The sequence below is a fragment of the Hypomesus transpacificus genome, chromosome 21 (assembly GCF_021917145.1).
Source record: "Hypomesus transpacificus isolate Combined female chromosome 21, fHypTra1, whole genome shotgun sequence".
In the NCBI taxonomy this organism is placed as follows: Eukaryota; Metazoa; Chordata; class Actinopteri; order Osmeriformes; family Osmeridae; genus Hypomesus; species Hypomesus transpacificus.
The window spans coordinates 8,469,490-8,490,661 of record NC_061080.1 but is presented as its reverse complement, the minus strand read 5'-3'; the positions used below and the strand labels follow the sequence as shown (position 1 = coordinate 8,490,661).

Here is a 21,172-nt window from a genome sequence, read left to right as displayed (position 1 = left end):
CATAGATAGGACAGGACCATAGCCTGAACCTCTCTCAGTTTCAGGCTTGTCATGAACGAAAGCAGGAGAGGGATCTTATGAACATCAGAGTCCAATACGCTTAGCCACTTAAAGACATGGAAGGCGTACATGATAGCAACACACCCTGGGAACCTTAGCATCTCCGGGGCTACAATTTCCATTCTCCCAGGTAGCAGGCATACTGATTGACTAAATAGGTGACTGCTGGACCTGAAGCCTCTCGGTAGGACCCTGTGATATTTGGAGCTTTTGATAACGTGCAGTGTTGGCACTTGGCCCGCCGAAACGTCTTTTCGTGGGTATCCGTCTTCCTCATCTCTGTTGGCGTTGCGGCATATCACGGTAGGAGGGATGCCGGGGAGACCCCTTTCGACTCTAAAAAGAGAGTAACCACAGGGGAACCATTCGGTTATATATCCACTCGGAGGCGATGTCTGCAGATGAAATATCCCCTGGAAGTCATTTTTTATACAAGCCCTACTTTTGGGTATTACCACCACAGCATCTCTTAATATATGTCGCAACACTATAACATTCTTGTTCTCTGTAAGAATGGAGAACGCTGAGGGGACCCTGGTCATGTCTCCAAGAGACACTAAGGCTTCGCGGTCACATCCGCTGAGGATGTCGGACTCTTCACTCTCAAGATCATCACGTTTAATCTCCGGGGGGACAGGGATGTCTCCCATCACACAGCCCGGTTCCAGAGGGTCCAGTTCTCTCAGATCTAAGCCTTTACCTCCATCGGGTAGAACACATTTCAGTTTGAAGTCCACTCCCAACTTGCAGTCACCCATAACCCGAGCGCACAGCGTGCGTACTATCTCCACTTGACAACCTTCGTCAAACTTCAAACATATATCTGTCTTCCACGAGGTAACCAATCTGTATAGCGATAAACCATCCGTTGTGTAGATACAACCCAAACCCACTTTCAAGCCTCGAATGTCAAGTTCCTTGACGGTGTAACATGTCTGCCATTTTAAACACAAATCGGCCAAGTTGTGATTGGAGTCTGAGACTCGACAGGTCGCCAGTGAAAGAGACGTTTTCCACTTACTTGTATCCTGAAAGCCATGCCCGAGAAGACGGCTAGTGTGTCCTGAAAAACTGCAAACGCTTCATCTCCAACCGACAGTTTCCTAGGTAGACAGGGGTCTAAGAAATTTTCGATTTGCACCACACGACCTCTACCATCGACCGTTGTGAAAGTGGCACCATCTGTCCTCACTCTGTATACTTCATTTGATATCCTAAGGGGTGAGAAAGACAGATAACTTTGCAGTTTCCCTTGGTAAATCACCCTGCACCTCACTACAAACTTCACTAACCATTTCGGATCTAATTGGGCGAATACATCACAGCGGTTTCCGAATAAGGACGAGCGTTCTTCCTCACTGAGATGGAGCTTTCCCCATCTGAGGCAAGTGTAGATGTAGAAGATGTATTTATCACACATGCAAAAAGATTGCAGGTTATAACAGTTGGACGCCATTGTCAAGTGAGAGTTTGTCCCTGACAAACTAGCAGGCTTCTATCGAGACGATGGTCAGCCTCACAACCCCCCTTTCTCTCTGGAAGAGAGACTCCGCATTTGATCATTCTCTCTCCTTGTCGACTACTCTGACAAAGGTGATTGAAAATATCTTCTTGGAATACGACAAAGGATTAAACGATGATGTGATGTCATTTGAGAACGCAGACCCAGCTTGTCACATACATCGTTTCAAGGTGAGCACTGTGGAATCGATGCAAGAGGGGTCGGTTGAATTTGAATGCGAAAGGAAGAGTGGCCACAATGGTCATGACATTGTTATGAGTTCAGAGGATTCATATGATGAAACACCTAAAACTCCACTTAAAGTCATACATTTTGAAACCAGTGACAGCGAAGAGAGTATGTCAATACTTCATCCTGACATGGACTACGATGATGACGATGATGATGATTATTATTACCGCCACAATGACATTGGACATTCCAGAGATGACCAGAGTAGTCTTCCATTATGGAGATCCCGAAAGTGGATGGACGGAGACCCAGATGGTGATAAGACACCAGTACAAGGTCATCATGTAAAAACGACCGGTTTTGATGGTAAATGCATGCGATGTGAGGCATACGATACACATTGCAAGTCTGCAGCTGAGAACTACAGACGTGTCTTGAGTAGTTACACAAATACGGTTTCTGAGCTCATGACTGGGTTCAAAAAAGTCCTGGAGCGGTATCCCGAACTTATCCCGAATCAATTCAAGTTACGATCATCTCCACTACATGGTACAGGCTGCATTAGGGCGCAACAACCTCGTGCAGGAGATGGTTCGTCTGGCAGCAAAGAAACAGGTGAAGGAGGCTGTCCAAAAACAAACTGATGCGAAAGATGCTAAGTGTGATCACACCATCGTTTCGATACACGATGCCTTAAACACATGCAATACGGACAGTGAGACGCTCAGGATTATCCTCCATCACTACATTAATCTCTACGTTCGATATATAGAAGTGTGGATAGATATGCGTTCCAAAGTATCAAGAGATATCACAATGATGGAATTTATAACCTTGACTTGCGACAGGCCGGGTTTGAGTCACGGGGAGCCTTGGTCTGAGGCAAAAGCCTACGTGGCTCGCATGCTACACAAGGTGGGTAATGTTACCCCTAGGGTTGTAGGGAAAGCTTGCGCCGATGTGCTGAAAATCATAAACATCAATTTATCCTCAGCACCTACGGACTTTGACAAACGCAAAGGGGTGGTCAATGCAGCAATAGAGGATATTCGTAATCAACTAGATTGTACTTCACAGAAGTGGACTTGGGATGCACACATGACCGACTTGTATTTTGATATCCGCAGTGACCTCACAGTGTTGGAGGCTCTAGTCGGGGTGGGAGAGATGTCAGTGAAAACTTTACTCTACGAGAGGTCTATGTTGGTTTCCCAAGTGAGAAAGCTAACGATGAATGAGGGCTGTCTTCAGCTGCAGGTGGATCAGACTAAATCCCAGCTCAGAGATTCCATGACTCAGTGTCGGTTAGCAGAGCTGAAGCCTCTGTACTGACCAACCTTGCCCTTTATCTGGTAATATATGGAGTGGGCAGCTACTAATATAGAGCATACATGTTGCGGATAATGTGTCTGCACTATGGATTCGGATTGTGATTACCTGTTGTATACGAAGGTTGATGAGAATACTGAAGAAGACGATTACAAGTCATGTCTACTCTGCCACAATTACAAGATCCAGAAAGGGGTGACATACCCATCATCTACTCTCAAATACAGTACACCTATTATCCCCCTTGATGTAGCGCTATCTGGGCATATGGTACCTTATATAGAAGCATTGGACATGACCAACGAGTCGATTTGGACAGATTGTCAATTTACCAAGTCTGAAACCCTCCTGCGCTATGTAGATCCAGATCGAGACATTATAGCTCTCCAAGGCGCGATACACAGGCGGGATGTCTCCCCTAACGGCACATGGCTATCTGAAATGTCAGAGTGTGTAAAGTCGGTCTTGAGGTTGAGGCTTGCTGGGGTGCTATGCATGCATTTGCCAGAACTAAACAGAATAGTCATTGAACAAAAGAATGACGATGGGTTGTTGTATTTGGCAAATAAGTGGCTGTTGAAGAAAAATAACATAAGCGAAGCTTTAGAACTGTTTGGACCGTTTGCCTGTGACGCCATGCTCGCACCAATACTCCACATAATCCTACGTTCGGACTGGATCAAAGAACGGAAGAAATTCGGGGAAACTAACAACGAGTTGAAACTCGGATGGGCTCAGAAGTTTTACAATTGGAAGAGTGTCACTGTGACCAGAAACCGTCGCATGGTATTCACTCTCCACAGAAAGTGTCCTGACAAAAGTAGCAGCGTTCACAGTCGCAAAAGTATAACATCCATCTTGGACAAGATGAGATGGTGTGGCTATACCCCTTGGTCCGCTGTGGAGGCAGTGCGATGCTCAGAAAAACGCATTACGGAGATCGAATGTGCCGGCTGTAAGAGTCTACTTTTGACATCTTGCGTGTTTCTCATGGAATGCGCTGCTGCAGGGGCTTCAAAGCAGCATGATTGGCTGGTACGAAATGAAGCTGTAGTTCAACTATGCTGGCTTCTGTATCACATCCATGAGCCACAGGGCTACGACGTTGGAAAACTGATAGCCGTTTGGACTAAGTCTATCATGCTACACACCGTGGGTTTCCAGGATTACAAGGTTAAAGGATCCCTGTCTGATTTAGAGGCTCTTGTTGTTATGTTCGCCAATGATCATCTCTCTGTCTGGTGTGAAACTCTGAGTGATACCATAGACGAACCGAAACAGAAATGTCACTGTGTTCCTAACTCTGAGATGCTAGAAGTTTTTATGCGGAACGACGGGTTTGCGTCTAAGGAAAACCCTGTCGTTTATCCGATTAGAAGCGAGGAGGATTTCAACATCTTGATCTCTGTTGATGTCCTAACCGAAGCGTCTGACACCACGGAAGCCAGGGCCCAAGAGGTTGATACTATTGTACGAGCTCTTGTGTCATGCTTCCCTAGAGTGTCAGCTCTGGCCCTTGACCAACTCACGTTGACGACACCTAACACTAACAAGTTCTCAGGCCTAATATGGCCTGTATTTGTCAACTCCACCAGGGCATGTTACCAATTGTTCAAAGCACTAGCTCTCCCCGTGTCACCAAGTCCTGTCTACATACTCGAGTTGCTGGCAAGAGCGTGGAGATGCGTGACTTCAGAAGTGTTAGAACGTTTCACACCCATGAGCACTGGGGGGGTTGTCAAAGTCAGCTATGGCCGTTACATGAACTACTTCACGGCTCCTTTGAAAACTCTAGTTGGTTTCAATATTATAAGCAAATCAGAAAGTAACCTTATGATAGATATCCTTCAAAACGGAGTTTTACAGTGCTTCGCGGGAAGGGGTGATGGTACACCTGACCAACTGGTGAACTCCACCATAGCTTTAACCTTTGCAGCTTGCGGACTACGGGTGTTTAGCGGCGAAAAATCTGACAACAACAGTGTCGATGTCTACACTACCTCAGCTGGGTTGTTATACTTTGCGGCGTGGTATATGTTGGTGTACGCAACAGCGGTGCACACGCAACCCATCTTGAAGAAGAAAGTGTGTTACACAGGTTCGGATGCTGACAAACACCTATGTGCAGCTCTGAAACTAGGGCAGGGGATTGAAGGGTCGACTTATGTTGAATTCTTTGATGGTAAAGAAGTAGTACAAGCTTTACAAATAGTCTTCGGGGATCTCCTCAACACAGACACTATCCTGCACATAGCAGAACTATACGGTCCAGAGCTTTTGGTACAGTTACCTTACATGAAAAGGCTGAACCTGAATCCGAGTAGCGTCAAGACTGCAATAGAGTTTCGAGACGTGTGGTTTGCCAAAGAGTGTGAAAATGAGTCGTACGTCGAACATGGCAAAGTTCCTTTCGCATATCTTGGCAATATAGCACAAGGGCTTCATAGTAGTATCAAGGGCACGTCAACTAAATGTCACAGTAGACAAATTGCCCAGGCTCTGCACGGACTTGACAATTGTTTTGATCCGTGGTGCAAATCACTCTGGGTTTTCGATACCAACCAGGATAATGTTGGGGTCGAGGATTTATTACGTGAAACAATCAAGGATGAACCGTACGAAACATATCACAGTTTAGATACCGACAGCAATAGGCTGTCAAATGAGACGATGAAGTCAACGACAGGCGACTCCATTCAACCCAACCATGACATTCCGACAAGCGAAGACGAGTCATCCTCGACACCTGAACCTGAACACGTGGCCAATAGCAACTACCGTTATATATGTCAGGGGCTACAGGTAGATCATATAGACAAGCTAGGATTTTGCAAAGATAACACATTTCTAACTATGACAAAACTTGACAATGCGCACCATAACACTAAACGAGTGTCAGCACCGACCGTGTCAATCCCTTGTATGACAAACATCGCCTCCACCGTCTACGCAAAGAAACCAGCTGTGATGGACACGAGAGGGTGTAAAACTCACTACGCCACACTCATAGAGGCACTGTGGGTGCTTTTCACGTATCAGGTGACTAGCCAGGCATCAACCACAGCCGCCTCATCTGAGTTCACCGAAGCCGGACTACCCTCCACCCCCGCTGCTCTTGCCGTGATGATACACCTAGTAGTTAAAAGTTTCAATCTCAACAACCCGCTGTCGCTTGGAGTCTGTAATGACATAAAGGCTATCTACAAAGGTCTGTGTCATGAAGAATATGATTTTCTGCCCATCACAGCAATCGTAGGTGGCATGTTCCGTGTAAACATGGAGCTGAATATCAATGGTTACACCTATTATATCAGCAACCAGTATTACAATGAATTATGGGCTCCCGGTTCCATCTGCTACAATGACGGTATCTGGTGTGTGATTGCACAAACTTTGTCCATTCCGTTACCTCTGGAGAAGTCTACCTCCAACTGCCACCACGCGGGAACATTAGCAGCTTATGTTACTCAACAATTTGAAGGTGAAAAAGGTGCCATCAGATGACTATTGTGGATTTCACACGGTAGCTGTACTATTGAATTTGGTCGCCGACTCCACGTACGAGCTTCGCAAAAAGTTGGTTGGTAAAACTGTCGACTACATGCTAACAAATAAGAGTGACGAGGGGATCCAAGTGTACCTGCATTTGCATAAAACTACAACAGCAGCTGATCTTAATAATCTTCTCATGCAATCTAACAGGTGGTTAAGCATAGATGAAGTCACCTTCATGCTAAAGGCACATGGTAAGCCGTCAGAGGCGATCACTGAATACTCGTACCCCATCTACAATCCAGATGTTGCTCATTTCCTTATTAAATCCAACCATTATGAACCTGTTGAACCATTGTTTTAGTGACTCTGCATGTATTTATTTACTTTGCGTTTGAAACGTAATAAAGCCCGTCGAGACATCTACAATAAGGTTTTTTTATTATATCCAAAACATGTGACACCAAACATGTGACTACACAGTGATAAAAACAAGTTGTCAAAGGCATGCATCTTCACAGACGTGTCATAACAAAGGTTATCAATCTACAAACAAAATGCTGTGTAAAAACAATAAAGAACACTTATGGCATATTCAAAATGGCATGCAGTAAAGGCAATTGTCTACAAATGTATCTCCGTATGCTACACAATATAATGTATATTATTGTATGTCAATAGACATTGTGATATGAGCTAGGACTGTGTTACCCTCGTGCCATTCGGATGATGGACATTAGACATGTCCTTCAACGGCATCAGCTACGGTTGGAGGTGGACAGTTGTCACTATATCCATTGTCAGTGACCATTTCATAAGATTCATTCATCAAGAGCGTGGTAAACTGGTGTCCGAAACAGGTGGTAGGTGAGTCTGAATTGTAACAGGCTCACCTGCATTGTCTTTGTACCACTCAAAATCTGGGTTCTGTTGTTCTAAATAAAAAGGCTCACAAAGCTGTAGGATGGCCCCCACGGTGTCCATCTCCATCTCGTTGTAGGCTGATAAGCTTCCCGACGTTTGCTGGTTAGCAACTGGGGCTACGACTGAAACCCTGGGTACGTCACTACCCGTGAAGACATGTAATGACTGAGCAAGGTTTAGGGTTTCACTGAGAACAGGCTCGCTTGTATCAGTGCTCATCTCCATCTCGCTGTCGGTTGATAATCTGCCCGATGTTTGTTGGTTAGCGACTGATGGTTCAACTGAAACCCTGGGTATGGCACTACCCTTGAAGACATGTAATGACTGAGCAAGGTTTGGGGTTACACTGAGAACAGGCTCAACTACAATGGCTGTGTTCCACCTGAACCCTTGGTTCTGTAGCTGTATGTTGAAGGGTCCATAGGGCTGCAGTATCATACCGCAAGTTTGCAACCTGACATCTTCGTATTGATGAGAGCCTAGTAGAGTCTCCCAACTACTGTCAACCGATATACATTTCTTTGTGAATGCACATTGATTGTAGACACTATAGAGTAAACGAACGTCGTCATTGTTGGACGGGGTCTCGAGATGCTCAGAATGTTTTCCCTCTTTGGCTTGCAGTGCTTGAAACGGGGTCATGGATTTTTGACAGTTTATTTTTCACCAGAGCAGGCAAATAGTTGAACAATCCCAGCTGTTGCAGCGTCATGTAGATGGTAGACAAACCTTCTGTGGCTCCCCTCCCCACATCCTGGTCTGTCCACTTGTAGAACATATCAACCAGGCAACCGACCAAGTCAACTCTAAATCCATCGTGCCATTTCCATATCCTTGCAGGTTGTATGAACTTCATAGTGAAACCTAGAACTTTAAGAGATAAGATCTGTACTCGAAGAAGGCATTGTGTGACATGAAATGCCAGCGTGAACTTCTCTGCCTCTTGGATAACATGTATTCCATTGGCACAGCCTAGGTTCCACTCACCAACTGCCTCACCAACGAACACTCCTGCCAATGGAGTGTTTAGAAACGGGGTCTCCGACAACTGTAATGTGAACGTCCTGGCTACAAATGGATGTACCTGTAGAGAGGTGTGCATATCTAAGATAACTCTCAAAAGTTGTCCGTCGTCAGTGAAAATCCTGTGAGCCAACAACCCGCCAATGTTGGGGATGGTACATACTGCACCAAGATAAAGTGTTAATTTACTTTTTATATGCAGGAGGTTGTTTACTAATGCATTTTCCCTTGTTGGAAATTCTTTGATGATCAGCTCCACATGTTTAAAGCCGTTATGTGGAGGTCTCCCTAGATTCACAGTTTGATAGGTCTGCGGCATTGTTTCACAGTTCAGAGTACTGGAAGGCGTCCGTGTTTTGTATACCAGCCCTTTGGGGTAACACAGGGTGCTACTTCTGCATGTGGTAGATTCCACTCCATTTTTCCAGTTCAACGTTCGATCATGGGGATCTCTGCGTATCACGGCTATCACGGGTGGTATAGCATTTGGTCTCACCCAATTCCCGCACTGTGGCGGCACAGACAACCTTGCACAAGGATCACTTATGGGTTCAGTAGATTCGGGGGTTGATGGTATTCTAACATCCTTCCTCCTAGAGTTGGTGATACTGTCACATGTGAGATATGTCATTGTTTATGGTGTATATCCATTTTCCACCAGGTTTGTTGTGTCAAAACCTATCGATCTCCAACGTCTATTACAATTCAAAAGCTCCCTTTCCTGGGGCATAGTCTCCCTTTTTCGCGTCAATTCTGAAGTCTGTTGATGTTCCACCTCTAAAGGTTGTGACATCTGACACGGATCAGGTCTGCTATGGACATGCAGGTCTTGTCTGGAACTATTCTGGTCTAATTGAATCTGGGATCGAGACTCATTGGATTGTGACAGACTCTGTTTGGTGGGATTATCCCAGATCTCAGCACTTAAACTCTCTGTTATAATCCTATCAAGTACCAGAGGAGAGTTTATGTACCGGTGTTTGAACCGGTCAAATGTCATCTTAGTTACTTCCACAGAATCGGATGTTATTCACCCGAGTGGTGGTATGAAAGTCGTTTGTGGTACTGTTGAAAGGAATAGTTGCAGACAGTGTGACAGGGTTGGCAAAACACTCAAAACCCACAATGTGTGCATTCCACATGCTGGATGCTCTTGTGTCCTTATTGGTCACTTCTGTTATCGGGTGTCTTCTAACTTTTACATTCTCAAATGTCACTTCAAATGTTGCAGTGTTCACAGTGGGAGTTGAGTGCAAGTCTGTGAAGATGTCTGTGTGAGGCGTACTAACAGTCCATGTATTGCAATTTAAAGGGTTGGTGGTTTTCTGAGAATTTGCAGCGTCTAGATAAACCTCCTCCATAGGTTTAGCAACCGCCGGAGAGGGGGACGATGAGCTGCGGCTCAGTTTCTCATCCAACAACATGCTTAACTCTCTTAAGAGTTTCGCAGTGTTTTCAGAGGTGGTGACATCTGACATCTCACGGCTAAGCCTGTTATTAGCGCGTTTGTGTCCATGTGGATACCCCATAGTACAGCTGGATGACTTGCTGGAACTTACTACGGGTGTGTAATATGACAAAGCTGTTGTTTTAGCAATTGTCAGTGCGTTACTCAACCCCTGGTACAACTCAGGGTTAGGTGTAGTGAAGCCCTGCTGTATACCTCGAATGCTAGAAGCTTCACTGTCCATCAGCGCTTCTATAACACTGACACGTAGGGGAGATCTGAAGCCCAAAGCTAGCAGCTTATTCTGCAGAGCTTCAAATGTTCTAGATTGCTCACCCACCCAACCAAACATGAGGTGATTCGAAACTGCTGATGTCTCTTAATCCTGCTTCTTTTGGTCCCAATGCATACCACATATCGTTATCAAGCAAACCAGTTTTGCAAAAGCTTTGTACTGTAACAATCGCAGAGGTCGTCTCCAACCCACAGTTATCTGTAGTGTAGCTCGCGACACCTCCAGAGACTCCTGAATGTTCAGCTGTTGAGAAGCCTTGCCATACTTTTTTCCACTCCTTTCGTTTGGTATAGAAATACTCGTCAGTCGCATTTGCGTACAGCGTAGAGAGTGCCAGATTGGCACAAGCCCTGCGGAAATCGTCCTCGTCCTTGTCAATATTAGAAGACCTGTACATTCTGGGCACTGATACAAATGTCAACAATGATAGAACTTCTCCAGTTTCACAGTTGACAAAGAACGCTGTGGCAAGTGTAGACTCTCGACCCTGTGTCTCTGCATACAGGTATCGTGGAGGTCTCTTGTCTAGCAGACATAAACCTCTAAGAGAGCCCATTACCCCCAGAAAAACCCTGTTGATATTAGAACTCAGTTGAGAATCTAGAGGTTTACCTTGCATGCTAATCATCCAAGAGTTTAAAGTTTGCCATCTAGAATTCAGAGTCGTCACGACGTGCACCATCACAGCCTTCGGATGGTCCACGTCTTCCAAAGCTAGACAATCAAGCCTGGGTTCTGACATGCTGCTGCAATAGGTGTCACAGCCCAGAGTTCGCCTGGTATTGCATGCCCTGACAACTGAATGCAGAATGTCTTCTATGTGCAACCTAGGAACCAAAACTCTAAATGAGAATGTAGACACTTGTCCGTTGGACACTGTGCTCATTACAGGTAAGACACTGTCACAGCTGGAGTAAGTCACTGAGCAGGTGGATGATATGTCATGACAGAGACAACTTGTCGCCAGGAAGTTGTAAAGTGGTTCAGGTTTCCTGTTAGCAAACGTGTCGATCCTGGAATTCCATACCTTTCCACACTTGTGCAACTCGAGATATGAAGGGATAGAGATGTTCAGTTCCCTAGAGCTTCGTCTGTCTTGAAATCTCCACCATAGCTTAAGAAATCTAAAAGAATCTTCCTCCTCTCCGAAAGCCTCTCCGTCTTCTGTGAGTCTTTCAAACACATAATTGGCAATACAGTGTCTACCACTGCCATTTTTGTGAAAGCCGTAGCGTTTCTTTTCCACGAGGTCTAGGAACAACATGACAAAGTAAGGTGTGTGCATAACTGCCAGATGTTCCAAGCGACGCAAGTTCAGTTCTCCATCTGGGACACTCTCAGGGTTGACATTATCTGTCATCTTATGCAGAAACACACCGGTCTGTGTCATCCTCACATACTTGCACAGTACGCAACAATTAGCTACTCTATTCCAGAAAAAGTTACTAAGTCCCACACGGCCGGGTAAATTGTCAGAGTGGTAGTGGTAGTTGTGATGTTGACGTGTGACAGTTCCAGGGTGCACAGCTTTGTGTTGCCCTTCTTGGTAGCTACACAAATAGTTGATGGCATCCTCTGTAAATTTGAACTTTTCACAATTGTTGAGAGCTCCCCTGTGGAGAACCGAGGCTGCGAGTTTCCACTTGACCACCTCGTCCTGGTAATCCATTGTAGACACTATAAAACAATAGCAGAAAAAACTCAACAATCAAATAATAAACAATCACGAGAAGTGAGTAGGAGCTGCACTCGTAAACACATATTTACGGCTGTAATCTAACCAACTGCTACTCTGTGTTTTTCAGTGAAGAGTGGGGGTCCAGCCGGACCAGGCCAGAACATCCCCTCGGCCGAGGTAGAATTGTATTTATTTTTTGGTATTTTGTGGGTCATTTATTTTAATAAACGCCTATTATTTCGTACAACAAACCATGCTTCGAGTAGTTCTGTGCTGTTCGCTCTTGGCTACACCCCTTGGTCACCACAGTATATTGTGTATTGTAGCGGTGTTACAGAACTACATGATAAATGTTACCTTATTCAGAGTCTGAAAAATGTCAATGTGCTGTCATTGGCCATGACTGTGTGTGATATGATGGTCTTGTATTGCATCGTGTTGGCATCGTAGTACAGAGTGAACTGGACAGCCAGTCCTTGGCAGCTGCATCCATCTTGTTTTAAAGTCCACTCTCGAAATGATGTTTTGAATTCTTCTGTGACCACCAAGTCACACTCGTGTCTGACGCCGCAGTCAAAGGGTGTAGGTGCACGGTGTTTCAAATCAGGTAAGATGTACCATACAGTGAAAGTCGACACGTTTAGACAGGGTGAGCCTATTCTACTTCTATGGCCTGTGATGTCACCGATCGCATTTGTTGCCAACCTAAAGTCCCCAATAAAGTGTGCGTGTATGAAGAACGATGCATTCCTACTAGGGGGCTCAGATAGAACTCCAGGAAATGTGTCCATCTCCATCTGCATATACATGACTCCAAGCGTTTCCTAGCTATAGTCTATCATCTGCACTTCTATAGGTAGTTCGTTTAACAAACCAAAGGTCCACTGCAATACAGCACTCTCTACATCCTGACAGTTGACATTGTGGTTGGACCACACTACAGCCTGCAGTCCGTTCAATCTAGGTATGGCTTTGATGCATGCCGTTTTAGTGTGGAACCCATTCCAACGTAGATCTATGACATACGCGTCTTTGGTCCGCATGGCTACATTGTGATACGCGCATCCTTGTCCAGGCGTACTCGGGTCGACTATCCCCATGGCTCTTGCCTCTCCATACAGCCTGTCCCCATATTCAGGTACAGGAATTTGAAGAGATCGTTTGATTTTGTAAACAACGCTGATGTTGTCACGACCTGGGAACATGTCGATGGCAATTGAGCTGGGTAGCTCATCCCACTTTCCGAAGTCATCTGAATGGCTGTCAAAGTTGAACTGCTCCACTTCCTTCAAGGGTCTTTCAGCTGTGCATCCAAAGTGAGCCAGATGAGTCCTGTATACGTACAGACCAGGTGGCAGGCTTGCAGACCGTTTCAATTGATACACAATTACAGCGTTGCTACACTTGGGGTAATAGAGGCTTCTGTTTTGCATAATCCACCAGTACGCTGTCACCAGGTAGTCAATTTCGAAGCCCCACAGAGGTAGAGGCTTGGATTTGTCTTGGAAAATTTTGTGACTCTGCAGGTGTCGACTGTTACTGTTACCGGAAGTGGTCTTCTCCACGCCTACCAATCCTCCGATTGGAGGTTTACCATTAGCGGTTTCAGGGTGGGTGTGTACATTAAGAGAACGTTTAGTAGTTCCTGCCAACATTGTCTTTCTATTTCCAGCGGAATGATATGACTTGCAAGAACACTGCTTATTCATTGAAGCGCAATTGAGCAACATTGACACAGTTTGTTTAAAATTAAATCTGTGCTCGGGACAAGGGTTCAACATGTCTTCTGTTATATCCCTCAAACATACACCTTCAGCCCCAGTGACATATACCATGTCTTCTATCACAGGGACAGGCTCCAACGTCAGGGCTTTGAACAGCCTGCAGCATAGATCTGTCGGTTCCATTTGAGACAATCCCTTTTTCACCGGTAAAGTTCCAGAGGGTCTGCTGGAAGATTGTGACAAAAAACGAAAAGTCACACTGGTGAAATCCGTCCGAAAATCAACAAACTTATACAGGAGAGTATCCACAGTCAACTATAGGAACGCTGGGAAATTCAGTGGTAAACATCTTAAACTTTCCGGTTCCAAATGTATTGTTTGCTTAGTCACGCTGGTTAAAAGCAACAAGGACCAACGAAGGTCAGGCGTTAAACTTTGCTGTCAGTGTAACGTTAGAGTATGTACAACATGCTTCACAAACAACCCGGAATGGTACTTAACTGAGCCACACTTTACAAAATGTTTAACCCTACAACAATTTTTCTGCACAGCCTGTGCCTGCTTCGAAGGCTTCATGGAGAAAGTGTGTTGCATTTGGATGTGCTCTAGATGCTCTTCCGAACGTCAAAAGCAGGATTCTTCATGTTCAAAGTGTTCCAGAAGATTGGATCACTGCTCAAAACGTCAAACACGCAACTTGTGGTCTTGGTCTAATAAATCACGGGAGGAGCCAGACCTCAGTGTGACATATTCAGAGGAGAGGATTATAGATTACAGGGATTTGATTAGATCACAGGTTTTTAGCAAGGTTACCCAGAGAAGACATCTGTCCACGTCTGACATTCGAATCCTGTTCCATGAATGTTTCAACTCTCAAGTCTGCACGTGTAAGAGCGACAGTGAACAGAATTTGATGTGTACCAGCTGCACGCCTGTGTTACCCGTGATGGAACTTCTGGCCAAGAATCCACTTCCTCTGATAGCCTCATTTGCTGAACGAGCTATACCAGGCAGAAATATTGCTCGCAATGCGTACAATAAAGCCTTGCTGATTGACATGTTAAACGATCATGACCTACCACTGTGTATTAACCAACGTTCATGTAAAGGTCTTTTAGTCAACTTTCAGAACAATTCTAAGCCTCTAACGTCCTTAATTTCACCTGATTCTTACCACACGTTTGTGGCCAGTAGAACTAAAACTGGTCCGCAGATTAACCCTTGTTGTTGTATACTGTGTCTCTTATTTAATCAGTCTGCAGCAGTTGCACAAATGTTGAGTTCTGACAGATTAAAGCTTCACTGTCATCCTTCAGGCGCCGTTTATTACTTCAATGTCAAACTTTCTCCAGATGTCGGGGTGCCCGAGGTGAACATAAATGAATGTCATGGTTACCTTGTGAACTTTCAAGGATCGGTCGGTAGCTACAAACCTACCTTCTATTACAATTGGAGAGACTTTTTAAACATCTTACAGAAAGACAATAGCGGGAAAATAACATTCTTACCTTCACACTGCTAAATTTCAGTCGTCCCGTGTCGTGTTACACATCTGTAAACATGGTGAAAATAAGAGTGTCCAATTGTGATATACAGGATATACTAACTATTCAGCCAGTAAAGTGTAGACAGTGTCCGGTCGACAGACAGACTGTGTAGCCTAGCAAGTATCGAGTCAGGGTTATATCCAACCAGTCAGGAAGTCCAACCCTCAAATGGTCAGCTGTTCAGAGCTACCATTGCTCAACTTCCTCAACCATGCAGCCAGTAAAGTGTAGACAGTGTCCTGTCAGATGTTTAGAGCTACCATTGCTCAACTTCCTCAACCATGCAGCCAGTAAACTGTAGACAGTGTCCTGTCAGATGTTCAGAGCTACCATTGCTCAACTTCCTCAACCATGCAGCCAGTAAAGTGAAGACAGTGTCCTGTCAGAATTTCAGAGCTACCATTGCTCAACTTCCTCAACCATGCAGCCAGTAATGTGTAGACAGTGTCCTGTCAGATGTTCAGAGCTACCATTGCTCAACTTCCTCAACCATGCAGCCAGTAATGTGTAGACAGTGTCCTGTCAGATGTTCAGAGCTACCATTGCTCAACTTCCTCAACCATGCAGCCAGTAAAGTGAAGACAGTGTCCTGTCAGATGTTCAGAGCTACCATTGCTCAACTTCCTCAACCATGCAGCCAGTAATGTGTAGACAGTGTCCTGTCAGATGTTCAGAGCTACCATTGCTCAACTTCCTCAACCATGCAGCCAGTAAAGTGAAGACAGTGTCCTGTCAGATGTTCAGAGCTACCATTGCTCAATTTCCTCAACCATGCAGCCAGTAATGTGTAGACAGTGTCCTGTCAGATGTTCAGAGCTATCATTGCTCAACTTCCTCAACCATGCAGCCAGTAAAGTGAAGACGGTGTCCTGTCAGATGTTCAGAGCTACCATTGCTCAACTTCCTCAACTATGCAGCCAGTAAAGTCAGTGTCCAGTCGAAAGACTGTGTAGCCTAGCAGTTATTGGTTATATCCAACCAGTCAGGAGGCGTCCTGATATGACAGTCAGAAGGCGGCCCTCAAACTGTTCATTAGTCAACTCCTTCAGGGGAATGTTTGGAGGTCAGTCAAAGTCTGAACGGTCAGAATGTGCATTTGGTAAAGTGTCAGAAATTGCCTGACCCAATAAACCAGCTAATTTCAACTTTTACAGACTCTACCGTGAGCAGAGAACATCTTGTTAGAACTACCCTATGCTGTCATTTCATTTCAAACTGGCTGTACTCATTCTGATGGTGATTCTGGATGTCTTTGTCTGATTTCAAAGGTTTTCTGTGGAAAAACCAGCCCAAGTGATAGACTTTTGACCTGTCTGATATGGTATAAATCATTTGAATAAAGACAAGTAAAGAAGAATACTGCTTTTTGAATGATTTCAAGATTCAAGATTTTATTATTTGTCACACACATGATTACACATGCAGTGATGCATAATTTATTTGTGCTAAACATCAGTATATCTCACACGTTTTCCTTTGTATACATGGGATTCATCAGCATTTGGGTTTCTGGTAGACTTCCACTTGGCCAGACAGGAGTCACTAATTCTCTTTTCACAGGGGCCTGGTGTTTACATCTTCATTGTTTCTTAATCCTGCTTCTCCTATTCCATCCTCATCAAAAAGGAGACGAGGTTGCCTGTGTTGCCTGTCCAAGTAACTGTTTTGAATGTTCTGAATACAATGAACAATGTTTACTCTATACCCTGCTATATTATCTCATGAGAACATGGAATTTGGTCATGTCCAGGAGAGAAATATGTATCTATGAATGATGTTGCTTGTATCATTATCTGTGACACTAGATTGTAGGTCAGAGGTCACTATGTTACCAAGGTGCATAGTGTAAGGTAACTTTGAATGAGGAAAATAGGAGGAACATTAAGAACATTTCTAGAAGCACCATCGGTAACACTTAAGATGAGCTCACACAATTCAGAATTTATTTAGCATTTGTTACCTATTAGTTAACGGTTTGTTCACCATTAGTTATTTATTGTTCATACAAAATCTATCATTAGCAAAGCATTTGTTCACACAGTTAGGGTTAGGGTTTAGTTGTTCACACAGTTAGGGGTTAGGGTTATGCTTTACTAATGATACATTTTGTATGAACAATAAATAACTAATGGTGAACAAACCGTTAACTAAAAGGTAACAAATGCTTAATAAATTATGAATTGTGTGAGCTCATCTAAAGTGTCACCGCACTATCTAAAGACTAAATAAAAGTTATAAAGCACCATGAATGCAGCGTCTTCTTTCTGTGCTTGCAAAGCATTGTTCATTGTCACCCCCTGAACATTTTTGTACAGTAAAACATCCCATATTGTGATACTATTTAAATGTCCTTCATTCCTGTATTCATTCTACAGTCCTTTGAGATGCTCAGTCTAGGACTTGTAAGCTGAAGTCATTGACTTTCTACTTTCACAGCAGTAGGGTAAAAAGAGACTTATATTGAGCACATAAGTAATTCCAGTCCAACAAAACATTTCACGCTCTTTACAGTTTTTTACAATTGTTACACGTGTTTCTCAAAATAACGTATTTCTCAAAACTGCACACACAAAACTGAAACCTTACACACAAAATGCTAAACCTGACACTCCCTTTGCAAGATGACTCTTAGTCATCAAATCTCTCACCTGTTTACAAAATGGAACTTGTGTTCTCATTTGGTACACACAGCCATATTTTCAAATGACACACACGTACCATTCGTAACAGTACACACAATAAGCATTTGCTGCACACTACCAAGCATTCACAGCACACAGTAGTGCAAAATTGAACACACAATTCTCGAAATGGAACACACCATATGAATGACAATGACTCTGGAGAATGAGCCATTTCAACTTTTGTAAAACAGTACAGTACTGTCAACGGGCCTGCTCAATCCATTGCAGCACACAAAGTGATGTTCCCACCCCGCTCGGCAGGGACCTCAACAATGGTGCGCTGGCCAATGACATTTCTGCCCCGGAGCCTCCTCTTCACCAGGTTGAATCCAACCTCATCAATGAATATGTATTCATATAGCTCATTAGCTGTGTCATGCTCCTGGATCTGCTGGAACAGACAGCATGATAATGCAAGTTACTGTATAGTATGGACACAGATGGGTCATCACAGTGGGGTACAGTGAGACACATTACAGGTGCAATACATGCATGTGTCAGTGCTGAATGTATGGGACTTACAAACTCTTGCCGTAACTCCTTGATGTGGTCTGTGTTCCGGTCGAATAGGACCCTGAACACTTGTTTGGCATTCCTGCGGAGAACACGGTACAGTGTAGAGAGGCTGATGGTCTGGATGTTTCTGAATGTGGCATGGTCAGCCAGGATCCTGATTTGTATCTGTCGGGGTGTGATAGTGTTGTTTTCACTAACCATTTTCACAACGTCAGTCTCCTGTTTGACTGTGAAAATGTTCTTCCTCCACGTCGGGGTTCTCTTTCAGTCCTGCAAAATACAAAAAAAATACAGTGAGCACACTGTATTCTATTGATATGCAATATTTCAGTACACAAGGCAAATATAATTCATACCTGTTCTCCATTCTAAAGTTTCTAATGATGGCAGCAACTGTGAAGCGGCTGAGATTTGGTTGGACCCTCTGGCCAGTCTCCCTCATGCTCAAACCATGGTTGAGCACATGGTCAACCACGGTGGCCCGAATCTCATTAGAGATCACCGTTCTCCTTCTTCTTTCTCCACCTCCTTCTTATTCTCCTCTCCCTTGTCATCCTCCTCCTCTCACTCTTACCCCTCTCCTTCTCTGGTTGTTGTTATGTTCTAAGTTCTCCATTGTTCACCAAACAAAACAGAGGCTCAAGGCCCTTTCTATGCTGCAGTCCTGATCGCAAATTGCTCACCAGACCTGAGTGTTTAGAGATTTGAATAATTGTGTGTTGTAGGTTGATGCTTTGAGACTTGTGTGTGCAACAACTGAACATTGTGTGTAGTGTTGGAAAACAAATGTTAAACATGTTTTCATGAGATGGCGCATAAAAGCCTCCACAGCTCTGTTCCATCCATCCATGTCGTCCACAAGTTCAGTCCTGGGTTTTTTGAACACACTGGCATTGGCCGCTTTTAGGTTGGTCAAGAACAAACACCTAGCCTACATTTTTAACAGGCCCTAGGAAAGGCTGAGTCGTAGGAAGGGTCTGTGTGTAAGGTCCTGCTGAAAAAGAAATGTTAGGCATATTCTAAAAGTGTAGATCTAAACAATATTTACATGACCTGTATTGTTCCTGGGTTTTCTTCTCAACCTTCACGCTTGAGTTTCCGTGTCACTGACAGTTAGAGAGAGCATTTTCGTGAAATGGCGTACTGGGCTGAGAACCTGGTCCCAGCCCCAAAAGCCTCCACAGCTCTGTTCCATCCATCCATGTCGTCCACAAGTTCAGTCCTGGGGTTTGAGCACATTGGACACTTCGAGAGGTCTAGGCCCACCTGGCGTGGCCTTGGGCACTCTGGCTCACTCTCCCAGTACATGATTGAGCTGAAAGGTTCCCCATGTCATACCTGTGAATCTTCCTGCTCTAGGGTCCAGTGTGTATGGTACTTGTGCATGTCCAACTTGTCATGCTCTTGAGTTTACTTTGGTCAAGTAAAACGTTCTCTTCAAAAGGAAATTGATTAAGACAGAATATCGTACAACAAAACAATAATACAAGTGATAAAAGTAACACATCTAACACATGTAACAACCCAGACAAGCCGCATGCTATCTGCGGCCTCTCGAATCTGTCAGAGAGACGAGCTGCTCTCGCAGGTTCCACACACGTAACAGCCCAGGCAAGCAACACATATAGCACATGTAACAACCCAGACAAGGCGCATGCTATCTGCGGCCTCTCGAATCTGTCAGAGAGACGAGCTGCTCTCGCAGGTTCCACACACGTAACAGCCCAGACAAGCAACACATCTAGCACATGTAACAACCCAGACAAGGCGCATGCTATCTGCGGCCTCTCGAATCTGTCAGAGAGACGAGCTGCTCTCGCAGGTTCCACACACGTAACAGCCCAGACAAGCAACACATATAGCACATGTAACAACCCAGACAAGGCGCATGCTATCTGCGGCCTCTCGAATCTGTCAGAGAGACGAGCTGCTCTCGCAGGTTCCACACACGTAACAGCCCAGACAAGCAACACATATAGCACATGTAACAACCCAGACAAGGCGCATGCTATCTGCGGCCTCTCGAATCTGTCAGAGAGACGAGCTGCTCTCGCAGGTTCCACACACGTAACAGCCCAGACAAGAAACACATATAGCACATGTAACAACCCAGACAAGCCGCATGCTATCTGCGGCCTCTCGAATCTGTCAGAGAGACGAGCTGCTCTCGCAGGTTCCACACACGTAACAGCCCAGACAAGCAACACATATAGCACATGTAACAACCCAGACAAGCCGCATGCTATCTGCGGCCTCTCGAATCTGTCAGAGAGACGAGCTGCTCTCGCAGGTTCCACACACGTAACAACCCAGACAAGCAACACATATAGCACATGTAACAACCCAGACAAGGCGCATGCTATCTGCGGCCTCTCGAATCTGTCAGAGAGACGAGCTGCTCTCGCAGGTTCCACACACGTAACAGCCCAGACAAGCTGCGCTGCGCTTGAAGTTAGTGTTAGGGTTAGGGTTAGTTACATGTAACAGACAGAGAGAGCATTTCCATGAGATGGCGTACTGGGCTGAGAACTTGGTCCCAGCCCCAAAAGCCTCCAGAGCTCTGTTCCATCCATCCATGCAGTCCACAAGTTCAGTCCTGGGGTTTTTGAGCACATTGGCCACTTCCAAGGGCCTAGGCCCACCTGGCGTGGCCTTGGGCACTCTGGTTCTTTCTCCCAGTACGTGATTGATTGATGATTTACCATCTAGCTGAGCAAAATCTTGCTTTTCGTGGGCATTCAGAAAATGATATGAGCATGA

The 21,172-nt window shown here is 44.8% G+C and overlaps 1 protein-coding gene across 1 annotated transcript in view; it reads right to left on the bottom strand.

Moving 5' to 3' along the window:
• Window positions 1-21,172, bottom strand: part of LOC124483162 (nebulin-like) — a 43,443-nt gene that overhangs the window by 13,032 nt on the left and 9,239 nt on the right.